This window comes from Centruroides vittatus, unplaced genomic scaffold (assembly GCF_030686945.1).
Source record: "Centruroides vittatus isolate TY-2023 unplaced genomic scaffold, ASM3068694v2 contig_1295, whole genome shotgun sequence".
Lineage (NCBI taxonomy): Eukaryota > Metazoa > Arthropoda > Arachnida > Scorpiones > Buthidae > Centruroides > Centruroides vittatus.
Window position 1 is genome coordinate 243,844 of NW_027120824.1, and position 23,773 is coordinate 267,616.

Below are 23,773 nucleotides of genomic sequence, written 5' to 3' on the forward strand. Positions count from 1 at the left end.
GGTGTCATGGTGGAGATTTTCAAAAAACTCAGGACTTCAACATGCTCCCTTATTATATAAACATATAAGACAAAAAAAAAAGTGTATGTATCCCAAAAAGACCTCTTTGTTTAGGGGTGGTCCCCACGGTTATACGCTACATTCTAAAAGGAAAAATGCATACTTTATTTTATTAAATCTGTCTTTTTATGCGGAGTACATATCTACTGCATCTATTGCAAAGAATGTGTTTAGTTTATTTTTTCTAGAAACAACAACTTCGTCTTTCTAAATGTATATAATTTTCCCATGTGTGAAAGGTCAACTTTATTTATGTATGATAATTGCCGATTTCTTCTACGTAACGTAATTTTTAATGTAAGATGCGCATAAATATACTCAGTACTAACAAAAACAGACTAAAAAATTGAAAATATTATTAAACGAACAGAGTTTTCAATGATTTTTCATAGAAAATGTAAACTCGCACATTTGTTATTTACGTTTCCGGACAGTCTTTTTTCTTTTACGGGTGTCATAAGTAATAGAGACAAAGTATGGCAATTAGTCAAGAAATAACCCGACCTACGATTTTTACATATTTACTTCTGGGTGATCTTTGATTCAACCAGTTTGAAGTTTAATAATTTTTATGCTTTTTTGTCGAAAATTTGTAAAATTTTGTAGGGAGGTTTGTCTCTTCACTCACAAAAACAAACTAACAATTCATACATACATAAAAAACGCAAGAAATGTTTAAAATTTTTTAGTTTCACTGGGTTCGTGTCCTAAAGTATAAAAATGATAAGGGCTCACTTTTTAACCGATTTTCACACATTTTCTCTTTTATAGAAAACAGCCAGTAAGGTAAAAATACTAATTCTCAACCTTCCTTGTTTTTTTTCCCTAACCGACTAAAAATAAAATGCATTGTTAGGTATTTACATCTGCTTTCCTGATAATATATATTAAAATTTAATTCAGTTTATTAGCACTCATCTTTATTTACAAAAAGCAATTAAAAGTTGTTTATAATATTTTGTCATTACATTTAATTAAAATATACGTGAATATTTTATATTAGTGTTTTACGTAATATTTAAATAATGAGAGAATTCTCTAAACAAGGTATAACAACTTCACTAACAAAGAAATAAACTTAAATTGTTAGATAAATCGTACATTTTTAAAACAGAAATTGGTTAATGTGTACCTAGGTAGCCAAGATGGCGGACCTTCCGGTAATCTCGATCCAGGTTACTTAGTGACGTCAAGATGGAGGGAGCTGCGGACTATCGCGTTGTGATATGCAAATTAATAGTAACGACGCATTTCGTGTAGAGTTATCGGCGGAAAGTGGTAACAGGTGTGATAATTGTGTTGATTCGATTGATTTTAGACGTAATTTTTTTTTTCTTTTCGAAGTTTTTCGTTTAATATTAATTGGTTAGTTATGAGTTTTTTCGATATTTCTTCCCAAGAGTTTTGGGCAGCGTGCACCGCCCATGATTTCTATCGAGTGCTCGAATCGGAATTTTCCGAATGAGGTATGGGCCCCGGCCCCAGAATCGATAAAGGTTTTAAATTTGCGGTGAGTCTAGGATTACAGCATATTGAGGAAGTGTTTATAAGAATTGTTCGAATTCGTGCCAAATTTTTTATCGACACGACCGAGATTCGTGTTTGATGAGATGCAAAAAATGTCGAAGAAATAGTTCTGCATTCGAAGGAACCTTTAAAGGTAAATGTGGAAAAATATCGTGGAGTAGAATCTTTTCTGTTATATGGCATTACATTGCATTGGAATGCTCTTCGACCACCTCGGGTATTGCTGTAGGCATTTCGAATAAGGCTGCTGTCGACTGGTCCAACCATATATATGTTTTATTATGCTAGTTGCTCTGCACAATATGACGTCGTTTAAAATCGGAGGTCCGAAGAAAACCGTCGAAATCGACGAGACTGTCATATGTAAACGAAAATATGAAAAATGCCACAAACTAAAAAGTACGAAATGGGTTGTAGGGGGAATATGTCGAGAAGACAAGAGCTGTTTTATCTGTCAAGTAAACGATCGTTCCGAAATCACGCTAAAAAAAGAACCCGAGACAGTCCCTGCAGCCCCAGTTTCTAATATTTAGAAAAAAGTCAAAAAGGTGGTCGAAGAAAAGGTGAAGAAAAGAAAGGAATGCAATATACTGATGATGATAACGATAAAAGTAGGAACGAAAGAAAGAACAGAAAGACAAGTAGGCGTCGGAAAAAAACAGAGGAATAGCAGCATGCACAATAGCGTAAGTAATAACATTATATAATTATCGTTTATTTTTATTTATCTTTTTAATATTTCGAAATAGTAATTATTTTAACAAAATCCTTAAATTCTAAAATCGGGATTTAGTATTTAATAAATCGCGGAGCAAATCACGTGATCACGTGTGCTCCATCGTAAATCGCAGTCAAGATGGCCGCCATCTTGACGTCACTAAGTAACCTGGATCGAGATTACCGGAAGGTCCGCCATCTTGGCTACCTAGTACACATTAACCCAGAAATTAAAAACGAAAATTATTTTTAAATGTATATAAGAAAGTATGAAGTAAGAAATTCTACAAATTACATTTTACATTTTTTTAGTCTATTCTAGCGTAAATAAATGTTTCCTTTCAACGACAATTTGCAAATATAATGACTAGTTTTTATCCTAACACAAATAAATTACGTACATTTACTCAAGTGTAACCACGACTGAAATTAATTTCTAAACATATCAAATCTAACAGAGAAGTTAGATCTATACGCATTACTTTGTTTGAGAAACAAATTTTTAAATTTTCGTAACTTAATCTATATTCGTTTCAAAATTATATTCAATTTTTAAATACAATTGCATTTATACCGAAATTCTGCATGAACAATAAATTATATGGATAATTACTGTCGCATTGAAACCTACGCAAACTATTCTATTGCAACAAGTGTTAACCGTATTAAATTATTATACATTAATATCCTATTTATGGCCTTCAAATTCATAATATTTGTGGCTTAATTTTGAGTTTCTGACTCGGAGCGATTGCACAAACAATACAAATCGGCAATAGAATTTCTATTCTGTGTAACGAAATGTTCTGTATTATTACAGATAGTTGGTACAGAATTAACGCTAATAAACAATTATTAACTATTAAATATGGAGGTCTTAGAAAGAAGGAGACGTCGCTCTTCTGTGAGCTGCTGGTGTTTTGACTTTTATGGTGGTTCAACATTGTTTGGTAAGCGATTCTTATATAATATATAGTTTCGTTGACTAAGTTATTCTGAGTATTTTGATAGTTATTTTATTAAAACAGTCAAGTTTTTGCGAAGTTAAGAGCGTTTAAAGTTTTTAGGTTTAAATCATACGGCACGCAATGTATCATGCGATTTCCGGTTTTCAGCTTTGTTTTTCAATAGTTTTCATTAATCACCTTATTGTTCTCTTTGAAGAAGCAGCTATGCATTTATTTTCATCTTAGGTCGTTATTTAAAAACAAAATATTTATAATAATAATAATAATAATAACTTTATTGTATTAAGAGAACCTTGTTACAGGGGGGTTAGATAAGACAATAAATAAATAATTGGCATGTAATTACATTAACGCACAATACAGTCTTACATAAATATATTAAGGTATAAATTTCAGAAAACGTTGTCGAAAATAAGTAATTAAACAATAGTATCATTAATGCAACAATTGGCTAATTCTTTAGAAATATGAACGAAAAAATTATTTATTTTATACATATTTATATAGATGATAAATTATTAAATTTAGATCTAAAATTTGATTCAGGATTCCACCATTAAACAGTTCGTCAATTTGATATTTTCAATGTTACTTCTGTAAAGCCGGTTTATCGCTGAGGATATGAAACAGTGAGAAATTATTATAATTACATTAGTAACAGTCCTTTGTAAAGTCAATATAGTTGTTGTTGATGATAATAAAATATTTATTAAGACAAATTTGAACTAGTAGACGTTTAATGTTTATATTAATATTTGCAGTGATGAAATTCAGGTTTCAAGGAATATTTAAGATAGTCTGATATCAAGGACTGTAGGTCGAACTTAAAATATTGTTTTGATCTGCATGAATGGAGTTAGATATGGCCGATTCTAACAAAAGAGAGTATCCAAATTTTTAGTTTTTATCCGAGTTGTCAAATAATAAAATTGAGATTCCAAATGATTAAAGGATTTTATCAAAACTAGAAACCCATGTATTTTTATTATTAGTTGAATCGTTTATTTGAAATTTTATAATGTTGTATAGAAATTTTATATTGTCATCGTCAGTATTTAATAGGCGATAGAAACATTTGATCAGTCGTTCTAGGAAAAATGGAAATAATCGAAGTCTATTTGTTTCGGATCTAATGGCGTATCCTGTTACTGTACGTTCCAACTTAAATAGTTTACGTAAAAAAATGATATGAAATTATTTTAGATTGTGAAATAAATCAAATCTAAAACTTTAAATATAACATAAAAACGTTTTTAAAAACAATTATAGTTACTATGTGGCAGGCGACTGAAATAGGCTTGTCTCGCTCGCAGAATGAGAAAGTTTTGTCTTGATTCTTGATTCATTTCGGTGGGAAAAGGCAAACAAACTTGTACACAGAAAAACAATGACATGCACAAAAACGAAACCCAAAGTAACTGATAAGAGAGTGTATATCACATGAGTGGCATTTTCATGGAAACGAAAACGCATAGTAGATCACATTGTGAATGACGATGCATTTAATGATTTAATGGTTACAAGCACAGACCTGCATAGTTTTATCTGCAGATTGATGAAAACATAGAAAAAGCAAACAATACTTTGCGATCTTTCACAATAGTTTGTACAGTAACTTATCGCTCATCACTGTGAAAATAGTCATTAATTAACAAATATTACAATAATTATTGAAGAATTTATATAGCCCAATAAATATTCATTAACAAATGTATCAAGATTGTGTCGTTGCAGGTACTGTAAAATTAAACGGAAACGTATGCCTCGTATCTTACTTATTAATGGGTATTGAATATTTGATATAAAATTATTTAATCAATTGAAAATACAGTCAAACCTTTGAATTATTGCCGCTGACGGCAAAGTCTGACATGGCTTGGAGTTAACTCCTTACTTAAAAGTTAACTGTATGTGTTTTTCTTCAAGAAAAATGTTTAGTGGCTACTGCTTAGAGATGTCCATTATTTGGAGGTTCGATTTTATATGCCTTTAATATCGATATTAAAAGTATATAGTTTTAAATTTTTCATATGTACTTCATACATTGAGCCAATAAAATAATTATATTACAGTTAAGTTTCTGATGTTTAAATTCTCTCAACTAAAAAATGAAAATTCCAGCAACGAGTTACTTAACTTTTCCAGTACAATTTGAAACTTAGTATGTAGTATTATTATTATGATATTGCTGTCATACCTTTATTTAATGTTGATCCCATCCCATTCGTCACTATCTGTGATAGTCATACAGTTTTTCTCACAAGTTTTAAGATTTTTTCCCCTTTAAGATTCATAACCTTTTTTGTACCAACTTTTTACACAAGTTAAATTTACTATTTTAATAGCATTTTATTATACTTTATACGAGTACTTTCATAATTTACAAAGTATTACCGTAATTCGCACTGTATAACGTACTGTACATTTGCCACTATTATAACTATAATACACATGTAATTTCTGCTATTCAGGTTGATGTAAAATAAAGAGGACCGATGAGGGCCATGGTGTCCAAAATGAATATCTTCCAGACTTAACTCTTCAATAGTCGACCTTTGTCTCGTGCTTACTATTGTACTAATATTATACAATGCGTAGTCTTCTAAATAACGAAAAATTTGTTATCAATAAAATTGTCTTTTAAATGTCTAATAAATACTAATAATACCCCCACATAAACACGTGGATAAACTAACAACATATTTTTAATAGTTTTTGAAGTTTTGCTTTCTTTCCTTTCTAACATACAAAAACACGAAGCTAGAAAAGATTTCAAGTACTTTTGCACAATTCCTAATAAAATTAACGATGACTCTAATACCTTCGTGTTGCTAATCGGACAATTTATCATTGAACAATACCAAGTCGATTTTTATCTGTATGTTCTTTTGTTTGTCGTTTTGCCGTTTTTCCCGAGTAATTGCTTATTAAATTTACTTATATTATTTAAAAAATTCATATAAAATCAAATTTTTATAATAGAAATATGAAAAAATAATGCTAATATGCAAGTATACGTAGTTTTATTTGGGTTTTTTTTATACGCTTGTATTTTGTATTTTTTCACAAAAAATTCGTATATTCTTGCTTGCGTTAATGACTCGTGAAATAATTGCAGTTTTATCTAACTTAATTTAATTTCAAGTGTAATGAATGTACGGTTTGATAGTATACTATTAATTCTTTGATATATTTAAGTATTAGTATATGACATTTATCGCAAAATATTTTAATTTTTATCTTAAATTATTATTTTAAGTGTTCATTGTTGTGGAACTATCGAATCGACAGTGCTGCCTCTTTACGTATATATTTACTTTTACGTAAATTTTTTCGTATACATTAGATTTAATATAATATATAATTAGTTTATCTAATTAATTGGTAGATATTAATAATATATAAATTGCCGATTTTTAGCAATATTATAATTTTTTTACGTTTTAAATTTTATTCGTATTAAATTTATTTCTGTATTTTATTTAATATGTTTTCATTTTAAAGTATTATTAAATTGAAATTTTTATTTTATTACAGAAAGTTTTAACATTATAACAGTTTGTTTGGAATTTCCTTTGCCCTTTTAAATGAGAGATTTAAATGTTACTGGTCAAACTAGTCCTGATGTAGGGGAAGTTCTGTTCAGGTTGTGTTTCGTTCAAGTTATTATAAAGATATTATAATCTTTCATAAATGTTTCAAATGATTTATTTCTTAACAAATTAACAAGTTACTACATGTTTGTATTAAAGTACATCAAAAACGCTTTACTTTATTTTATTTTCTATAAAAACGTTGTTTTTTATATAAATACTTGAATTATTTAAACGTGAAATTGGCTGTATAATTATAGTAATTTTGTTTTATTGTTATTTTGTAAGAATGTAAGCAAATTTCCTATTAAATGTATATTTTATTTACGATTTTCTGAAATACGTTTAAATAGTTACTTGGTATAAGAGAGAGGTGTGTGACCAATAATTCTACAAAATACAGCGAATCTGTATAAATTAAATACCTTTGTTTTGTTCGAAGTTTTTAAATTTTATTAGAAATTGAAATTTGCATTAAACAAAATATACAATTCCATGATTTTTCTCGTCTTATCAACTTATTAAAACGTATTTTTTAAACGGAGAATTGTGTAATTGGTGATATTAGAAATTCTAACTCATCGTTTAATGTTTCTAAGTATGCCTATGTGTGCCGATATTTAGGTGAGAGCAGTATGGTAGGGCTCTCGTGGGATTTGTAACTTCATCAATGCTCGCCATATTAAAAGCTGCTGTGAATCTACTCTTTCTCCGCGGAGAAAATTTCGAGAAATCTCTTACTGTTCTTAGCTGTAGGCATATTCTATATATTTAAGGGTCGCTGATAATGGTGGACATTGTCAATGCTTCTTTTCTTCCATTTATTGGTGTATCTGAAAGGAGGCGACAGATTGGCTGTCATTATTTTTCTATGAAATTGTTTCAGAATGAGGAATTCTAGCTATCTACAAGAATACCCAAAAATGTGATTTATCCTTATTATTTATTATATTTTTCAATGTCTATCATAAAAAATAAATATCTAACATCTTTAGTGATTTGTATATTTTAAAGATGCTCAGTGTCTTATATATATGCACCCAGTCATGAAGTAAACAATAAGGAAAAGAAAACACGGTTTCAGAATAAGTGAAAAAAATTCGAAACAACATACAGACAGAATATTTTTGTTAAAATCATAAAGTCGTGTTAGTTTTGTAGATAACAGACAGCAACAGATTTTACATTATTAAAAATAAATAACAGTTTTATTTAAAAAAACGTGAATAAGACATTAGAAAAACATTCGATATTTGAAAAAAAAAACAAACAAATAAAAATAATTAATTTTTTTCTGTATTTTTATATTCACACAAATAGTTATTTCATGTTTACTTAAAGTTAAGTCAATAAAATATATTTTATTTATAGTTGCTTTTAAATTTTTTAAAACATTTTTATAAGCTATTTGGAGACAGTCATTTCCGTAGCATAAAACATATTTTAACATTTTAATTTTTAAATATGTAATAATAATTTGTTGAAATAATAATTTGAAATCAAGATATTTAAGTTAAACACGGTATATTAGTCAAGTGTTCGCGACGTAAAAAATTTAAAGTACAGTCTAATATTATTATTACTTTACTTTAAATTTTTTTTTCTCGGTATATTTTTAATAGTTCCGAATATAAACCATGATTGCAACTTATAGAAAATTTGTTCAAGAGCTTTGTTACTTCAAACGCTTGTAGTTACAATCTTTACGACAAAAGTTACAAATTTTAAACAAAATGTGTTAGTGTAATTTTATAAATACAAGTATTTATTATTTCGGATCTCTTCTTGTGCATTATTTTTTTGAAGATATTACTTCTAAATCAATTAAACAAGGAAGATAATCGAAAACCCAACTGCTTTTTAAATGTTTGGAAAATGTCGTTTTATAAGTGAAAATTTTCAATTCGATTATAAGTTTACCGTAATTTAAAACTCGAATATAATCATTAGTTTAACCAGAATTCTGTTCGTATTTAAATATTAATACGCAATAAACAACAAGATTCATTTTATAATACAGCAAAAAAAAACATATAATACTTTATAGAAACTTTATACAATTGACACATTTTTTAAACTCTGGACCTATTTATATAAACTCTAATAGTTGATTAGTGAGGTGAATAAGTCTTTTTTTATATGAATAACGTTACATAAAAAACACCAAAATTTATAAAATTACATAATTTTGGTATTTGTAAACAGAGTTTCTTAATGATATACTCGTACATTATCAGTTTTGCAATCTTAGTATTCTTACGATAAAATACAAGAGATGAATATATAGTTTATTATGAAGTATGGAAAAAACATTTTATTGAAAATTATTAAAGTTAGCATTTTAAAACTGTTACTAACTTTTTCCTTAAAAATATCACATTAATATAAATTCAACATTCGCATATATTTTAAATCTGTAACATTAAATACAGAATAGAAGCTTACAACAGAATTCATTTTGTAAATCAAATATTTTTATTAATAAATAATTTATCATTTTATTGTTAATTGTCTACTTGGACTTTACTTATTAATAGGACTTTATAAAGTCCTATTAATAAGTAAAGTCCAAGTAGACAATTAACAATAATATTAGAATTTAAGGACAGTAAGGCTTTTACAATTAATTTATCATTTTATTTTGGTAATATTTTATTATTAGTCTCTGAATGTACAGTGCGTTACGATTCGTATGGATGTTACAAATATACCTTATTAGTTATTGACATGTGGATAGATAAAGACGGGGCTAGAGATTCGCAAGAAATTTTTCAGTGATGAACCTGTAACTGATTGAGATATGCGGACCAGCATAGGGATTTTACATATTTACATATTTACATATTAATTGAAACTGGTTAACACGAGTTCTTTAAACTTTTAATAACTCGGATGGGGTATTCATACAGTCTTTTCATAAACTCGCCGAAATTATAATTTATATAAAATAATTAATGTTCGTCTATCGAATAAACTAATCAGAAATTTTCTGTAAAGCGTGGGAACAATAAATTTCGTGTCGTCTGACGATTATAACATATCTATTTTAACTGTTCGCTTAATATAAACACTTTAATTATTTAAACAGGGAATTAGCTGTATGTTTATAATAATTATGTTTTATTTTTATTTTGTAACAATGCAAGCAAATTACTTATTAAAAATATATTTTATTTATATCCATCTGCGTTTGTCAACGAAATTTATTACGGTTTACTTATACGTTAGGAATTTCCTCGACTAATTTACATTTGTTATACCTACAGAGCTAGTTCAGGTGGATGCAGGCCAAATCCCCAAGGTCGCTGATAATGGTGGTCATTGTCTATGCCTCTTTTGTCGCATTTGCTAGTGTATCTGAAAGGAGGCGACAGATTGGCTGTCATTGTTATTCAATGGAATTGTTTTAGAATCAAGAAATTTTGCATTTTAGCAAATTTTGATATTGACTTGACAGTAGCTTGAATTGAGCGGCCGGATAGCCGAGCGGTCAAGGTGGCAGCCTACCGCTCTGGGGGACCCGGGATCGAATCCGAACGGGTCGAAAAATCCCCAGGAATTTTTCGGGGGGTGGTCCGTTCCGATATGTCGGGCCCCGTCCCTCACCACTCGGTCGCCGCATTGTGGGCCTGGCCGAACCCATAATGGGCTTACTAAAAGAGGCCCTCTTAGTGCCCACAGGGCGGAAAGAGTTAAAAAAAAAGTAGCTTGAATTGAATTGTACTCGAAAATTCTAGACATCTCTTTAAACAAAGAATTTCCAAGAATGTGATCTATCCTCATTATTTATCATATTATTCAATGTCTATCATAAAAAATAAATATTCAACGTTTTCAGTGACTGCATATCCTAAAGATGACAAGTGTCTACCAATGCACGCAGTCGTGAAGTAAACGTTAGCGAGATTGAGAAAAAAGTTTTAAACGCGAAAACGTGTACGTCGGACGTTTGGCGCCGCTTTCCTGTAAGCCTAGAAGTTTGACAATCGCGTTTGAAAAGTCAGTCGAATCATGCTCGACATTCTAAACGCCATTGTCAAACTTCTAGGCTTACAGGAAAGCGGCGCCGAACGTCCGACGTACACGTTTTCGCGTTTAAAACGTTGGCCTCAACTTCGCTAAATAATAAAAAGAATACACAATTTTGGAATAAGTGAAGAAAATACAAATCAACTTACAGAATACAATATTCTGTATGTTGATTCGAATATTCTTGTAAGAATCATAAAGTCATATTGCTTTTGTAGATAACAGATAGCAGTACATATTACATTATTAGAAATAAATAACAGTTTTATTTAAAAAAAAACACGAATAAGACATTAGAAAAACATTCGATATTAAAAAAACAAATAACAGAAACTATCATTTTTTTTAATTTGAAAAGTTTAATTATGTTTTTCTCTACTTTTATATTTACACAAAAAGTTATTTCAGGCTTACTTAAGGTTAGGTTAGGTTAGGGTTATTTATTATTTCGGATCTTTTCTTATGCATTATCTTTTAAAGATACTAAAGACGTAGACTAATTGTTCTGGTCTGTTGCTAATGGCAAACTTTTGCTACTTCTAAATCAATTAAACGAAAAAAGATAATCGAAAGGCCGACTGATTTTTAAAAGTTTGGAAAATGTCGTTTTATAACTGCAAATTATCAATGCGATAGTAAGCGAACCGTAATTTAAAATCCGAATATAATAATTAGTTTAGTTATCAGAATTCTGTTCTGATTCAAATAGAAATACGCAATAAACAACAAGATTCGTTTTATAAAACAGCAAAACACATTTAATAAAATACGGGACTTGAAAGAAAGGCCACATTATTTAACATTGTACATATTCGCGTAAAGTCTAATAGTTCGTTAGTGACGCGAATAAGTCTTTTATATCACAATTTTGGAATAAGTGAAGAAAATACAAATCAACTTACAGAATACAATATTCTGTATGTTATTTGTAATAAGAGTTCCTTAATGATATGCAATATCAATTTTGCAATCTTGATATCCTTACGATCAAATGATTAAATCTATAGTTTATTATAAAGTAGGTAGAAAATATTTTATTGAAAGTTATTAAAGTTCACATTTTAAAACCTTACTGAGTAACGTACGTTGTACTATACTAAAAAATTCTAGACAAATCTGTAAGAAGTTTATAAAAAGTAACACCAAACACCTTAAAATTATACCATGCTTTAAGTAGTTTTTAGTTTTCGGATTTGTTTAATTAATTAGAATAAATAAAATTAACATAGAATTTTTGTTCTAATTCAATAAAAATTTATAAATTTTTAGTGTTTTGAAAATATTTTTCTTACTTCATAAATTTTTATTTCTGTGGGAGTATGCAAGAACCAACTGAATCAGTCAATTCTAATAAAAACTATCGAATTGTGGTATTTACTCGCGTACAACACTTGGTTTTTATTTGTTATTAAATTTCCTATGGTAGCTGTGTTATATCTAGATCTGGTAATAGTCTCTTTGATCTGAAAAAACTGACGGCCTCACAGCTTTACAGGTTCCAAAAAACTTTTTTATTGCCGTTTTTACAAATGCATTTCGGATCAGTATTATTTTTTCTGACCTCTCTTCAGTGCTTAAGTTCTTCATATACTCCTTAACACCTATACAGTACTTTCGAGTTCTGTTTACATTGCTATCTAAAAATACGGTTATTTTCCTTTACAACAGTGCACTACAGCAATAAGGTTGCTGTAGTGCACTGTCTAAATGTACCGTGACAAAGTAATTTATGTAAAAAAGATTATTTTATGTGTCAGTGGAAAGTGTAAAGGACCGCTTTTGACAGAGCAAGGGTAAAAGCAACACGACCTTGTTAATTGGTCCCACTTGGCGTCGTGTCTGTAAACAGTCGGGAAGACAAAGGGTGTAGCGTCTCTGTTAATGGGACAAGTGTGTGGGCGGCAATATGTTTACAACATGTTCGCCTACTAGAAAAGATGTAAACAAGAGTCGGACGTTTCCGTAAGCTGTTTCGTCGGGAGCAGGGCCGACGTTTTTGGAAGCTGCTGAGGAAAGGAAGAATCCTGATTGGTCATAAGTGGCCATCCAAAAACTCCTTAAATAGTAAGAGTGGCGAGAGAAACTGGGAGAAGGACAAAAGACTAATAATACGGTAGTCTCGGACACTTGGATAACCCGCTGAACGTAAAGAGAGAGTGTCCTCCTCTGGTAATAGTCTCAGGGACGGGTAAGAGCAGAGACTGGATAGGCCGTATAGTTGAGCCAACTCCACAAACCGACCGAAGATTCCCCAGAGTATATTGTAGTTCCCGAAGGCTACGCTGATACGTAAGACACCACCTGCTGTTGCCTTGTAAATATTATGTTTATAAACTTGTGTATTCTACCTACTGTAAATAAACTGTAAATATTGTACAATTTGACTTGTGGAGATGTACTTTTATCGAACCGGAATTAACTATCGGATCGTGACACAGACAGGACCCAACTCAACGAGACAGAGTTTGCAAAATATCATCACGAGATCGTCCTTTGGATTTTTACTATGCTATGTATAAAGTTAATATTTATTTTAAAAAATAAAAAAAAATGTTACTTTTAATTTGGTTCATAAAAATATTAACATTTACAATTGTGTATTTTCACAAATTTCGAATTATGTTGAATTACTTTAATTTTTTAACCAAAAAAAAAAAATTAAAAACGGAAATGACATATTATATACATTGGTGCCATCTGGAGATCACGATAGTACCTATCGTTTACATATACAAATAATATGCTTTATATATCATTAAAAAAATTTTACTTATTAATATATTACAATATAATAATTAGAATGTATTATCTGTATTTTTTATTGTAATAACTTATTATTATTTTCGTAATAACAAAATTCATTTATTATTTTAATATATTATATATTTTTTAATATATTATATAATAATATATATATTAATATATTAAATTATCATAACTATCTAAACGATAAGAAATGAATTTATTTACTAAAATAATGCTTTTAAATAAAGGAAAACATTTAATATTTTGAATTACTTTAATTTATGAGATAGATACTACGTGATAGGAACGTCACAGGAAATAGAATGGCGTCACCTTATCTGTTGTAGGAGTTTCCGCGATCACATGACCTGTCACGTGACCTCAGAAACACGTGTTTTTGTTTACTATATTTTTACTATTATATTTTGTAAATTAATTAACAGAATTGAATAAAAATGTGGTAAATTACAGAAAGCGATCTATAACAAATATATAAGAGCATAAATTAGTACAAAAACTAACGAAATAACGAAAAAAATTTACAAAAGTGACTTCTATACATTGCATTTATGATTAAAAAGAACATTAATCAGAAATCTTGCAAACTATAACGGAAATATGTAATGAACTAAATAAATTTTTTATATCACAAAAACTAGCAAAAAAATTAAAGAAACAGAGAGAAAAACGAACATTTACCTCAGTACTAACCTGATCTTAAATAATGTAAGCAGACAGGTTGAAATTGATTCGAATGTTTGTTAGGATACCTGATGTTGACTGGAGACATGCAGCTTTCAGAAATGTTTCAGCTATTCTTATGCCCATTAATTCATCAGATCTCTATCAGTTAAAAAGCTAGGGTCTTCTTGATTAACTTTATGCTCGTATTGAATTTACAATTTTTCAGAATAACTTTATTAACATTCAGGACGTAACTTCAACTTTACACTTTGCTCAGTATCCACGTTGACATCTGGAAGTAAGCAAAGCAACTCGAAATGTCACGGTAATAGTTTTTCTAAAAATAAATAATTTTGAAACATTCTTGATTTTCATAAAAAAAAAAAGACTGTTTGATTAATAAAAGTTCCTGACAAAGTAATTATTTTTAGTAAATTAGTTGTTAGAAAACGTTAACATATCGAGCACTGCAACAGATTTTCACAACTGATTACACGTTGTTGAAAAATAACCAAGTAACCTATCCTAATCAAACCAGGGGGCCTATTCTAAGCTCTTCCGATAACTCAACGAGAGCGATACACGAGACATTCGATAAGTAGGCAGTTAAGTTAGGCCCTTAGCGAAAAACAGTTAACGAACCTTAGACAAATCGCTATTCTGTGCTTTACGTTAAGTGGGTTTCTCTACGGGTAGTCGGTTGAGATGCATCTGGGTTCCATGTTATCGATAGCTATCACGCTTTAACCAATCACAGTTTAGTTTACATTGTATTTTTGTCACGTGACTGCAACCCACACTATGCAACATGTACACCATCTTAGATGGCTACATTTACATTTACATTTAAGTGAAAAAAAGGGTGCCTCCAGGTTTCACTCATAGGTACGACCTGGAGGTTGGGAGGGAGAAGTTCATGAAATGGGACTGAAGGAGATAAAGGATAGGGGATGAAAATCGGACAAAGTGGGATAGAAAGGTAAGAGTACATGGCGCCTGCCTCGCAATTACAGAAAGCATAACAATACATAACACACATTATAGAATTGACCGAAATACATTGATGGGCTCCAGATAACAGCCAGTACATAAAATGTATACATATAAAGATACAACAAAAACATGCCTAAGAAACAAGATATGTACAATACAGCAAAATCACGCTTGTGTATTACACGTACAGGATACACAGGTAGCGAGAGTGGACTAGCACGTTTGCACAAGGGATAACTGTGCTACTTACCCTGTTACACAATGAAGGAACAGTCTGTGAACATGCAGCGACAGCTAATAGAGCAGCATAACCGTTCGAAGCCTGGAACAATTGTCGGGGAGGAAAAGTTAGCTAGCTGATCAATCATTTCTAGCAGATTGTTGGTCGCATGGTAGGTTGAGTGCTGCTGTTGTTTCCAGAAATTTGATGAGATGTTTATAAATGTTCGGGTCTTCCATGAATCTGCTGTAAGGACATGGCCAGTTGTTTCAGGCATGGAGCACGTGCCCCATGAGTCTGACTCTCTCCTGTGTGAAAAATTCAGTCCCATAGATAAAGCTGACTGTCTTGGATTGAAGTACTGTCGCAGGGGCAGATGTTCATGTCTTTAAGATGAAACCTTTTTAAATAGCTGTTGAAATTTCCATGTCCAGTAAATAACTGAGTCATGGAAAAGGTAGGCACAAGGTGTTTCCATTTAAGTCTTTTCTTAGCGTTTGGGATAAAGGTGTGCGTTAATCTGCCTGTAGATCCGTCGTGACTGCAACCCGCCATTTTCTACGCGAAGCACGTGGTTTTAGCATTATCGTGTATCAGCCTAGTGAAATAGTTTTGTTTTAAAGTGCCGAAGAAAGGCCAACGAAGCCAGCGAACTACAAGTCGCCAGTTCGAGATGCTCGTTAATTTTATGAGAAGACAACCCTAAATTAATGTCAAGAAAGTTACATGCTTCCTTTACCGTAAAAGATCCTCACAAATTGTGGCAAGAAATAGCCGACCGTCTGAATTCCGATGGAGTCGGCTCACTAAAAGTTCCAGACAGATGGAGAAAAGTAACTGATAGTCATATATTTATATTCAAAGCTATCATTTTAATTTATACATACGCGAATAAAACCTATTTCAGAAATAATATTCATGCTATAGCTGCTTTAAATTTTAACAAGAAACCAATTACATTATTCATAAAATATTCATAAACAGTTAAGGTAATTATTTTAAAGCAACGCAACAACATAATTTATTTCCTCTCTCTCCAATTGCTCGTAAAGTAAAATCATTGTTGTTTTCACTTTCGTTACGTTCCTAACGGCAGCTCGAGAGTGACCGATAACAAAAGGTTAGTTATCGCACGTGGCTATCGGAACCGAAAACGAAACGTACGGCTTAGAATAGCATATTCACAATTCATTAAACGCGAATCACGTGGTTCCGATAGAAACTGGTTTTTAGCGTATTATTTAGCTTAACGATACAATTCGGAATAGGTACTCAGAACGTGTAGTGAAAGCCACGACACGAATTTCGCTTCTTTGCCGCTTTAAAACGACTACAACGCGTTGTGGTCATTTTTTTTGCTCAATGAGCGATTTTGGTCTTTGAGCCAACATATATAATAGAGCCAAGAAAGTAAAAATTAAATTGTTTTTTTAGACGACATGGCAATAATTTTACAATTTCAGATTAAAAACTGGGATTTGTTAGACTTTGCGCGATAAAGTGTTATGGATCATTTTGTCATGAGAAAGTTCCAAAGAAATTTATTGCTTCTTTCCACCAGAATTTTTCGGGTTGACACAGTAACTCCTGAGCAAATTTTTATAGATAATAAACAAATCTATTTATTTGTGCATCTGTTGCTGTAGATCTCCATATTATGTAAAGAGAAAGTTTCTAAAGGCAGTCAAAAACATGTTTTTTTTTACATCTCGTTTGCTCATTAAAATCCATATCGCTAAGGTTCCTGACACTAAGCTAAACCCGAACGTTTAAAAAAATCAGAGTTTAAATGATTCTTACTGTGAATTTTTTTTTAATCATCTGCTAGTAAATTTGTTCACAGAAAATTACATTCGTTTTACGACTTTACAATGCTATAAAACCGTGAAATATTTTTTACTTGAGAGCACGTTTATAAAAGTTAGTTATAGAAAGACTCGAGTCAAATAAATTTCCAACTTGACATTTATTATAAAATGGATAATTACAGAACGTAATATTGCCTGTTTTGCATAAAATACAAATAAGTTAATTAAGAACGTTCGTGTATTGATCAGTGAAAAAATATGAAATATGACTTTGTATAATTAGTAGCAATTTATGTATTTTACTAATTAATAGCTTAAATAAATTATTAAATGTGTTAAAAAAAACAAAATCGAATTGGTTTAATGCAGTAATTCTAAAGCAGTTTTGATCCACCGCATTCTTCATTCTATAAATTTATATCCTGTGTCTCTAACCCGTTTTTCCTTGTGTCAGAAAAACCTGAAATTATTTTTAGAAATACCTTTCTAGGAACCATACACTTTGTGTCCTGACAATGTTTTTCATATCTGAAACCATTTAGCACAGTTTTTGTTTTCATTTGCTATAACGGATGAATAGATCATTTCATCAGAACCCTGACTCCAGCGCTTTCTGCTGTTTCCTTGCCTTTTATCATCCTCTAGCTAACAAACCGCCTCAAAGGGCCGGTAGCGCCTACTTTTGGTTTGAAAGTTGTGCTTATTTAAGCGTAGAGACACTAAGAAATAAAAATGTTTCAACAAAAGCTTTTGTGACGTCATAAGTTTCCTGCAAATTAAACTTCTTTTAAACAGGGAAGATTATTACTTCAGAATTGTACACGCGCATATATAAGTAAATAGATTTTTTCAAAATTCAATAAACATGTATACTATTCAAATTAAGATTTTTGACTCTATTGTCTTTAATTATATAAATGTATTCTTCTAGCAAACTGCATGATAAACTAATATTATTATAGAATGTTATTAATCCATAAACATATCAGATAAAATTTGATATCACGCAAGTATTAATGAACGTGGTTCTTATTTTAATTGCAAATGATATGCAACAGATATCCAATTTAAAAGTTTAATTCAAAAATGCTCATAAATTTAAACTCATTATTTATCTGTAACGTGTGATTACTTCATTTGTTTTTCATTTTGTTTGTTTTTCTGGATTTAATTTCATCTTTGCTTCCTCATAGACGGTACCACTTTTCACGAGTTACCATATTTCAGGAGTTTTAATCATTTATAGTTTTACAGATTTTAAAAATTAAAACCCTTTGTAAGTATAAAGATAATTTTATATAATTTTTTACATTTAATTGTATGCCAAAATGGTTTAATTTCGTGTGATATATCAATGCAACACCTAGGCAATTTGCCATAGGAGTTGTCTTCAGGATTCTATGGAAAACTAGTCTCTATTCGAATGTTTCACACTTGAAGAAAATCCATAACCTCATTGTGCTAACCGTTTTACCGACTCCTTGCCTAGTAGTGCTGTCCAATGGTCAAATGTTGGGCTATATGTTACGCATGGAAGCTTGAACACTAATTGATTTACGTAAAGTATCAGAAGTCGCACTGAAAAATTAAAAAATTCAATCATTGTGCCAGGTTGAAATGTTTACTCACTTCAAATTATCTTTTGGCACCACTTCTACTCCTTTGTTACAATGACACGCTGCAAATTTTAATTATATATTTAATTCAAAATATATGCTCTCTACTTCAAGTTAGTACTGTTGTGGCTGTTCTTATAACTAAGTAGTGCAATATTTTTTCTTTTAATACAGTTAAATCTTCAACGATGATCTTATCCTTTAAATTGATTTATATATTGTATTTTGTTGCAATGAGGGAGAAAGCCGATGGTAAGTGTAAGGTATGAAACACATCAAGTATTACAATAACCGTAAATTAATTTTTATTCTTGATTATATCGTTAAAATAAGTTAAAATTGATGTTAAGAAATATATGGTAATTATTAACTATCGAAATTTCATATTACTGTTTAATTATATGTTGTAAACATTTACAATATTTTCCAGAAGAACTACTTCATTCGCTTTTCCAAAATGGATATTTCGTGCAGATATTTCATGAAGACATCAGTATATTCGTTCGTTCTTCTTTGACATTTTTTTACAGAAACGAAATGAAGATTTTCACAGTTACTGAATATTCGCGGGATTCTATTTCAGTATTTCCTGGTCATATTGAAGTTGTAAGTAGTTTAGAATTATTATTTTTGTAAGTTTTTATGTTAACATAAAAAGTTTGTGAAGTCGGCATTTCAATTGTTTTTATTTCAAAGTAATTTATCTCATTTGTTTGCCTGTTCTTCTAAGAAATTTTATAACCGATCCAAATTTTGTGCCATTTTATATAACTAACCAAAAATTGCATTTTCCCCCTAAAACTGTTTGTGTCACTTATTCGCTTACATTATGAGAGATTTGCATGAAAAAGTTCTCCATAACTTTGAGTATAGAAAAGTACAAACAGTCATTTGTGACCATTTACTTTTTTTTAGCTTATGGTAAATCATCACGACATAGACCAGTGGTCCCCAACCCTATGCCCGCGGGCACCATGGCGCCCGCCAATCGTTTTACGTGTGCCCGCCACTGTGCGACCACGATAAAAATAAAAATATTTCGGTTTTCGATAAAATGCTATGTAAAAGTTTTTTCACTTTGAATGATTAACCATTCAAAAGTAGAAATGGCGTCTAACACAGATGAAAGCACAAAGCGAAATGCGACCGATTTCTTTTTCCTGTCCGCCAAATCTGCACCAATTCAATTTTCCATACCTGAAATGAAGTAAATCGGTCCGTTCTGAATACCATAAAATCAAAGTAGGGAAACGTGTATGGCCCGTAACTTGGAGTGACCTAGAAATTTCAGCAGTCGTTAACTAAAGAAAAAAAAAAAAAAGGTCAACAGCCATCCGTGTGTCAGAAGTCATCTCCGCCACGATATCTCTCGCACCATCTAGAAATGTTCCTGGGTGACACCACGATATCCGCATCGGGTGTCACCCATGCTAATGTCACATTATATAAGATTTGTTCTGAAGCAACTTATTTAAATGGGGCCCCAATTTAAATTTTTTCTAGGGCCTGCTAGAGGCTTAATCCGGCGCTGTTAACTATGTCCAAATATAAATTCACCTTGAAAAAATAAATGGTGCCCGTCGTCCAGCCATTATTCTAGAATGTGCTCTTAGGTACAAAAAGGTTGGGGACCCCTGACATAGACTGACGACTTGTGTTTTTGTTTGGTAACAAAAAAATATATTTACAATGCTGGTCTGCAACTTGTAATCTATTTCATTTATAAGATATGCTTTCTATATTAGAACTTTATTACCTCTGTTATTTTTCTTTTGGCGCTCAATTTTTTCCAAGGTTATGTTTTTGCCTCGGTGTTTTGTTTTTCTATTTCCGGGGGCCTTGGGGCTTCAGAATTCCACTTCTGACACCAGTGTGACATGACAGTCTGACACCCCTATAATTCGACACCACGGGACTGAAGGGTGGACATTGTGTCGGCGAAGACTGCAATGACTAATTTGTCAGGACTGACACCACTCTGTCTTCTAGGTAGACACAGAAACCTAAGTGGTCGCTAATTGTCTATTTTCTCCGCGCGAGTGGTCGCGTTGTAGGCGTTTGGATCCGATACGAGGGATGGCACAAATTGAGAAAATGCACCAAACACAATTCTAACAATAACAAATTTCGTTTATTAAGCTAGTTCTACAAAAAGGTTATCATCTCATAGTACGGGTTATGTCTGCGATATTAACTAGTTCGCAAGTTGGAGAGAGAGTTCACATATAAGTTTCGTACATACCTGGTAAAAAATTATTACTTTATGTTCACTTTATGGAGTTCATTGAGGATCACTAAGGATGGGGGGAGGTCACTGAGGTATCAGGTCATTGAGGAAACTGTGACTAGGACAGACTTTCGATGGCAGCAGATTCCCGAAGGAACGAACTGTCCTTTTTTTCGGCAGACGAACTTTTCTCGTCAACCAACTGTTGTGTCGTCATCATCATTCACTTTTATTAGGGGTCCTCCTTTTTTACCCCTTGCGCTTTTTTGGCGTTGTTGCAGCGCTTATGTCCAATAACAATTTCTTGTCGCCAAGTCCCTGGTGACACACTCGATGAATCATCTTGAAAGGGAAGTGACTCCGCAGAAAGATAAAATCATATCCTTTACAATTTTAATAATTGTAGGAAAAATTATAGCAAAATTTTTAATTACATTTTCAGCCGAAGAAATGTTTTCTTCTTTTTTCAAATCCAATTTCTCACACTTCTGTACATAATACTTTCCTTGATAACAGTAGAGTCAGATTGGTCATCTATCTAACAATTTGAATTGAAATAACGTAACTTCTGGTTACAAAAAATTATATATATATATTCAAGGCCTCTTTTCCCTAGGCTTTTCATATCTTTGTAGAATTTCTTCTCGACAGACAGGAGACAAATACAGTAATAATTTATGTCTGGAATTTCAAAATTGCTGACCTGAATTAATTACCTGACAATAGCAATGCAACAACAAAGAAAGTACAATGTTTACTGGAAATGTAATTACGTAAATCATGTAAATCGCAAGTGATTTATAATGCGAAAAAATTTTTCCATTTAATAAACTTATCAAAAGTATTCTTCTATCTTAAACATACTACTCTCTAAGACAAAAAACGTATAACATACAATTCAACTGAATTGTATGTTATACGTTTTTTCGTCTTAAATTTGTATTAACTACAAGGTAAGATGTTTAAGAAAGAAAATTTTTATAAAAAACTTTTCTTCAGCAATTAATAAAAGACATACGGATGTGATTGTGTTTTCCACCGGATTTACTTCTTTCACAAGGTGACACATCTTCCGAATGTGTCACCCGGAACTTCCACCGAAATTCATATATTGGCTATGACATTTCCAAAAAAGGGCAGGAGAAAACACGACGTAGACCCCCCCCAATAAAAGGGAGGGTCAGATGAAGATCAGGGTCGTGATCACTAGTTCGTCCTCGCCCTGCTCCTCAAGCGGATACCTCTGTAACCCTCCTCGACCTCGAGTGAACATCTATAGAAAATCACTTCTTGGAAAAAAGACTTTCTTTTTCTGCAGTGAACTCCTTGAAATAGTCAACGCCTTTAAAGTAACACCTTCAATAAGGAAATCACTTAAAAGTGACGTTTTCGAAAAGAGAACTCCTCAAGCGACAAAGGGAATTAAAAGAAACGGCTGTCAGTGAGCTCCATCAATCCGGAAAGTTTAAGTTATCTACACAACTTATCTAGATGTAAACTCTCTCTCTATCTCTCTCTCTCTCTACCTAGAACGCGAATTTGTTCAATCGTAGAGAAAACCTTTACTATAACATATTAATCTTTTTGTATAATTAGTTAAATAAACGAATGATTGTTATTGTTGTAATGGGTGTTTGGTGCATTTTCCAAACCGCGTTGTCTTTCGTGTCTCTTGCGTCGTCTCCATCCGGATCCGGCCGCCTTTAATACGTAACTGCTCGCGCGGGAACGAGATTGTTATCGCGATCGTATGTCGACTCCGACATACTGGTGTCATCCTGAGAAAGCATCGTGGTGCTGACCCTATGGTCACATTTGCTATAGAGCTAGTGGAAGGAACGACGAAACTAGATCGAGGCGCCTTTAGCGGCGATGCCAGGTAACAGAATCGGGGCTACAAAGCTGGCACCAGTGTTGTTCCACCTAATACTTTTGCACTAATCTAGTACTTTTTACTTGTTCCAATATCAAGATACCCAACATCATTTTTCTTGTACTATTCATGAAATCCTAATACCTTTCCTTTCAATTTAGTACCTTTCAAAACATTCGTTTTTATTCTATATTCCTATATTTTTTACTTTACTTTGGCAGTAAATAGATGCTTTTATTGCTTTCTCATTCAGCAGTTGAACGTATTTTTTGCAATTAAATTTAATAAAAACTAAACTACAAAATCGAGTTCTTACCGATTCTTGTGAAGCACTGTTATTAGCAAAGGAGCTTAAAAGCAACAACGATGAAATGTTACACTTGGAAACCATCATCTGCTTCAACCATACCAAAACATTCTAGTGAGGAAGATTCCGATAATGACGATCTTACCAGTGATTTTTCAATGTGATAATTTTAAAGTTTAGTACTTCATGTTCATTACTTTTGTTTCAACGTTTTGTTCATTTGATTGTTGTTGAAGTATAATAGCGTTCTTGCAATATATGAATTTATCCTGTATGAATTTTGTATGTTACACGTAACACTAAATATATTTTAATAAATAGAAATTTGATAAATTATAAATTTATATATTATAAGTATATATTTAAATAATACATAATATATATGTACTGTACATACATTCAGCAG

At 31.5% G+C, this 23,773-nt stretch overlaps 1 protein-coding gene across 1 annotated transcript in view; it reads right to left on the bottom strand.

Annotated features, from left to right (window-relative positions):
* Window positions 1–23,773, bottom strand: part of LOC136989359 (cholesterol 7-desaturase nvd-like) — a 277,556-nt gene that overhangs the window by 209,494 nt on the left and 44,289 nt on the right. The window lies entirely within an intron of this gene.